The following is a 6,000-nucleotide window of genomic DNA, read 5'->3' as shown; positions in this document are numbered from 1 at the left end:
CCCTCTCCTGCTGCCCTCTCCCATGGTGGCCTCCTCTGGACCCACTCTCCCAGGCCCAGTGGATGGAAGGGATGTGGAGTTGGAATACTCCTATCCCCTCAAAGCACTTTTCAGGTGCTTTATGCACCTCACTCTTTGAAGCTCACTAAATGTGTCTATTCTCTTCAGTTTCTTTGAGAATTTCTGTGATCTATTTGCCTTCTGGACCGGTATCAAGCTTCCTTGATGACTTCTGTGCCTGGCTATAATATTTTCTCTCTTCTGAAATTCCCACAATCATTCTGACTTCAACATCCCTACTACTTCTAAACTTCTTGACTTTGTAGTCTCCCACCTATGCACTCCTTGCAACTTCTCCAACATTGCTTTTCCTCTCTCTGATCACTACCTTCATTCTCTCCTTGTCTCCCTCTTCCTTGCCTTCCAACTACCTAACAATAAGCCATAGAAACCTTTGCCATCTTAACACTTCTCTTATTTTTTCTGCAACAGATTGTCTATATGACAAAATCTCAGCCCTGTCCTGCCCCAACCTGGCCACTTCTGTCTACAACAGTTCACTGACATCCTCCCTGGACACATTGGTCCCCCTCACTACACACATAATCAGGCCCTGGCCACTACAAGACTGGCAAACAGAAAGTACCAGAAACCTAAAAAAGCGTAGCCGTACTCTTGAGCATCTGTGGCGTAAGACTAAGTCCCGGCAAAACGTCAACCAATACAAATCTGCCCTCCAAAAATACAATTCTTACCTCTACACTGCCAAACAGACCTTCTTTATCACTCATTCACACCCTCTCACGCAGTCCCCAACCAGTCTTTTCTACCTCTAACTCTCTACTTCGTCCTTCATTACCTCCACTAACTTACTACCGGGAATCACTTCAAAAATAAGATTTATTCAATTGGTCACGAGATCTCCACTGTACAGATATCTCCCTCACCTTGCACACTTTGTCAATCTGCACAATCAATAATTCCCTCGCTTAACCTCGCTATTATAGAGAAAGTCACTAAACTTTTTTTCTAACACCCACCTAACCACCTGTCCCCTGTTACCTCGCAAACACCATGGTCACCTTCTGGCTCTATCCTACACTCTTTAACTCATATCTTCAATCTGTTCCTCTCTACTGGCATCTTCCCTAACTCTCTAAAACCTGCACTAGTCACCCCCATAACTAAAAGGACTCACTGGAGCACACAAATCTTAACACCCTGAGACCCATCTGCTCACTCTCTTTTACCTCGAATCTCTTTGAACGTCTAGCCTACAACTGGCTGAGCTGCCACCTCATTGAGAATAATCTTCTTGATCCCCTTCAGTCTGGATTTCACCCACATCACTCCACAGAAACTGCTTTCCTAAAACTCAAAAATGACTTACTAACAGCTAAAAACACTCACTATTCCGTACACTTACACCTCTTCGCTGCCTTTAATACAGTAGACCACCCCCCTGCTCAAAAAAAAAATCGATTTCCTAGGTCTCTGTGACAGTACTCTCTGTTGGTGGGAATCTTACCTTTCTCACTGCACCTTCAGTGTCACTTACAACTCTTCTTCCTCCTCTCCTACTCCTCTTACTGTTGGAGTGGTCCCCCAAGGTTCTGTCCTTGGACCTCTTTTATTCTCGATCTACACCTCTTCCCTGGGTCAGCTTGCCATGGTTTCCAATACCTTTTCTATGCTGATGACACCCTCTATCTCTAATCTATCTCTCTACCGCTCAACTCACCCCATCAGTTTCCTCACGTATCACTTTATTTTAACAGAAATAGCTGACTGGATGTTAAAGTCAGATCTATCTATCTATCTATCTATCTATCTAATCAAATTCAATCTATCCAAAACCAAGCTCATAATATTTACTCCCCCACGTACCCCTTCCCTTGATTTCTCTGTCAAGATCAATAGCACAACCATCCATCTCCACATGCCAGGGTGCTATGGGTAACCCTGGACTCTGAACAGTCTTTTCAGGGCCACATCCAATCCCTTTCCAAATCATGTTGCCTCAACCTCTGCAACATCTCCAGAATACGCCCCTTTTTAACCAATGCCACCACAAAGCTTCTAAATCACTCCCTGGTTATCGCTCACCTCGACTACTGCAACTCCCTCCTCATTGGATTACCTTTACATAGGCTATCTCCTCTTCAGTCAATCATGAATGCTGCTGCCAGACCAATCCACCTTATTAACCATTCAGTGTCTGCTTGCCTTCTCTGCCAATCCATCCACTGGCTTCCTTTCACCCAACAAATTCAATTTAAAATACTAACAACAACTTACAAAGTCATCCACAACTCTGCCCCTAGCTATATCACTAACATGGTCTCAACATTTCAACCAAACCGCTCTCTTTGGTCCTCCCAAGACCCCTGCTCTCTAGTTCCCTTGTCATCTCCTCCCATGCTGATTTCTCTCAAGTTTCTACCATCCTTTGGAACTCCCTACTACAATCTGTCTGGCTAACTCCTAATCTATCCATCTTTAAATGATCCCTGAAAATCCTTCTCTTTAAAGAAGCCTATCTTGCTTCTAACTAATACACTGTGTTTGTACTTTCTCAATCAGCTCATCCCCCACAGTTATTACCTTTTTGTATCACTTGTCCCTCCCTCATAGATTGTAAGCTCTAAGGAGCAGGGCCCTCCGATTCCTCTGGTACCAAATTGTTTTGTAACTGTAATGCCTGCCTTCATTTTGTTATGCGCTACACAAACTGTTGGTGCTATATAAATCCTGTATAATAATAATACATTAGGTGAGTGAGGGAGAGAAACTGACAGAAGAGAAACATTGGGAAACTAGTCAGTACCAATGTGCAAAGGTGCATGTGCTTTGGAAGAATAACTACCTCTAATGTTGGGTGTCCTATGTGTGTAGATATTTCTGAGTTATTCTTGCACATGACACATGTACGATCTTACACATGGCTCCAACTTATGATTCTAACCTTTTTTTCTACCAAACTGTGGACTGTGTGTTCCCTGGGGTGGGGTCTCCACATTTGCTGCTACACAGACTTGTAGTATTTGGGTCCGCAATGGATACCACCATACTTGTTTGTATTGCCTGCAATATTTATAAATGTTATAATTTTTCTTCTCTTTTTCTCTTCTTTCATTTATAGAATTAATAGTGATGTTTGCTCTGTAATACTATATAAAAAAAAATCTGAAGAAGCAGTGGTTTATCTGTGAAACATGATGAGCATCTAATAAACAGATGGTACATGTTAAATTAACAATGGTTATTTCCTAGTGTTACTCCATCTGTGATTTTATAGAGCCTGTTTAAGACACATTTGTTGTGATTTTTAGGTGTATGTATGTTTTAACATATATTTATTTAACATATATTTGTTTAACATATATTTGGAAGAAAATGTAATCTTTATATTTACCTTGTGTATGTCAAGCCTTTGTACGGCACCATGAAAGTTCATAACAGCCTCAGTCCACATTTTCTCTAAACTATTAATTTAGTTTTTACATTTTAAAATGGAGTGCCAAGAGAATTGTGCAGAATTTTATTGGAAAAAGATTGAGAAACACTGAGTTAGGTGATAAGTGATCTGGAATCACTGACTAAGCACATCTGCACCTTATTATCTCATTTGAGAAAAGGATACATCCCTACGGCCCCTTTCACACTGGGGCGGTTTTCAGGCACTACAGCGCTAAAAATACCGCCTGTGTAGCGCCCGAAAAAACTGGCCCCTTTCACTCCAGTGTGAAAGCCGGACGGCTTTCACACTGGAGCGGTGCGCTGGCAGGACCGGGCGGTTTTAACCCTTTTTTGGCTGCTAGTGGGGGTTAAAACCACCCCGCTATCGGCCGCATACCACCACTAAAACGACGGTAAAGCGCCGCTAAAAATAGCGGCGCTTTACCGCCGACACCCACACCGTCCCAGTGTGAAAGGGGCCTACATGTGACTTTATACTTTCCGGTGTGTCAGTATACTATACTGTGTCTCATTTTCCTTTAAAGATTTAAATTAAAAAAATAAAAATAAATACAAATGTAATTGTCTTCTTTCCTGATTGATCATCTCTACACTACTTGAGTTCCATATGCATATTGTATATTAACTATCATTAAAATAACACTAAACGTTGGTATTCTTAACTCAGAATAAGACTATTGCTTTCAGTCTCTACCAATTTCTTTATGTTTTTGCTGCTGTAATCCAACTTCCTATTAGAGGGTGGCTTCTACTGGTTCAACTGTATGTAGGAAGGTAGCTACCTTTTCTTACTCCCAAGATAGACTAGGGACTTTGGACTATGTGGTTTGTAGTGTGCAAGTCAGGGGAAACTTGGTTTCTCTGTGGTTTCCTGGTTTCTGAGGGCAGCATTCTAGTTGGCTGTGCTGCATCCAGGTGACTCTTGGCAGCAATGTTGGGTCAACAGAGTCCTTTTACATCCCTGCTCTCCAGGTTTTGGCACACATTCATGTGTGGGTAGCGTAGAGACAGGTTCTTCCTTAATATCCTTAGTATGCAAGGGGACTTTTAGGCATAAAGAAAGAAAATGCCCATAGTGTAATCCTGTATAACAAGGCTTAAGGTCAAAAGGACAAAGATCACCTATAATTTCTTCTATGCTGTATAACTTATGGCAGTAAGGCGAGGGGCTTGTGCACACAGAGGTTCCACCATTAGAAGATTAGCTGGGCACTGATGGATTGATTGCTCAAGGTGGAGGGATTCACTATTTGTGTGGAACATCATTTCAGACTGTTACAGTGGAATTTGTTTCTTGTTTTATCACTCTCACTACCCGACTATATTGTTTTTATCCAGCTTTATTGCACACTCAGTAGTGCATGTTGGACTTTATCACACTGTTTATTCATTTGTTCACTTATTCGTTTGATGTCACATTTTGTTATATAGATTTCATATATTTGTTTTGTTTTTTCACATGGTATTTTATATGTTTTGTATATTGAGTTGATATACATTTGTAGACCACACACAGCGCAGCGCCATCACATATACAAGTTCTACTGATTGCACCTAGACTGCGTGTATGTTATTATCACCGCACCCTCCCATATGAATAGGGCAGAGCACAACTAGCATGCGCTGCTCACTACAAACAAAGGGAAGTGAGGGAAAAATAGATTACAGGTCCATTTGGATATGCATGGATTATTTTTGGAGCATAAGGATACAGTTTAGTGTCACTTTAAAGTGGTTGTAAACCCTTACAACACACTTTGACCTACAGGTAAGCCTAGATTAAGGCTTGGTCCAAGAAATATCTCCTAAACCTATACGGTTTAGGAGATATTTGCCCGAAGACAGGCACCGCTGTCTACGGCGCATGCGCCATAGACAGCGGCGTGCAGGCGCACTGAGCGCGGCATCTTCAACGGCGGAGATACCGCGTGTGTCGGCTCCCGTGCGCATGCGCGGGAGTGACGTCATCGCGGCTTCGCCGAATGACAGCGGCGGAGCTGCGAGACCCCACCAAGAAGATGGATGCGCCAGACTACAGGGGACAGCGGTGACTTTTCTGGCTCCTGTGTCAGGTAAGTGACACATAATGGACTACTATGCGATGCATAGTAGTCCATTATGCTTTGCCTTTCCAGGGAATGAAAGAGGAAGTAAACGCATCAGGGTTTACTTCCTCTTTAAACATAATTATATAATGTAATAAGAAGTTTACATAACTCAATTATCAATTAGTGCTGGTTCACACTGGTGTGATTTCTAATGTGACTTGAGTCCCACAGATTCACATGACAAGGGAGTTAACTTTTTTTTTTCAACGGTGCCCATTCACATCAATGCAACTCTGTGTGCCATGAAAAGTTATTGTGCTACTTTGGTGCAATTTTTGTGTAATTTGGCGCCATAGAATATGCTAACCACATAACCACAAATTACATCAAAGTCACACTACATCGGACTAAAAAAAAATCACATCAAAATCACATAGCAGTAGTGTGAACTAAGTCTTACTCTGCACCAGAC

The sequence above is a fragment of the Lithobates pipiens genome, unplaced genomic scaffold, assembly GCF_037356315.1.
Source record: "Lithobates pipiens isolate NorthernLeopardFrog02 unplaced genomic scaffold, aLitPip1_a1.2 Scaffold_23, whole genome shotgun sequence".
Classification (NCBI taxonomy): Eukaryota; Metazoa; Chordata; class Amphibia; order Anura; family Ranidae; genus Lithobates; species Lithobates pipiens.
Note: the sequence above shows the minus strand (reverse complement) of the source record.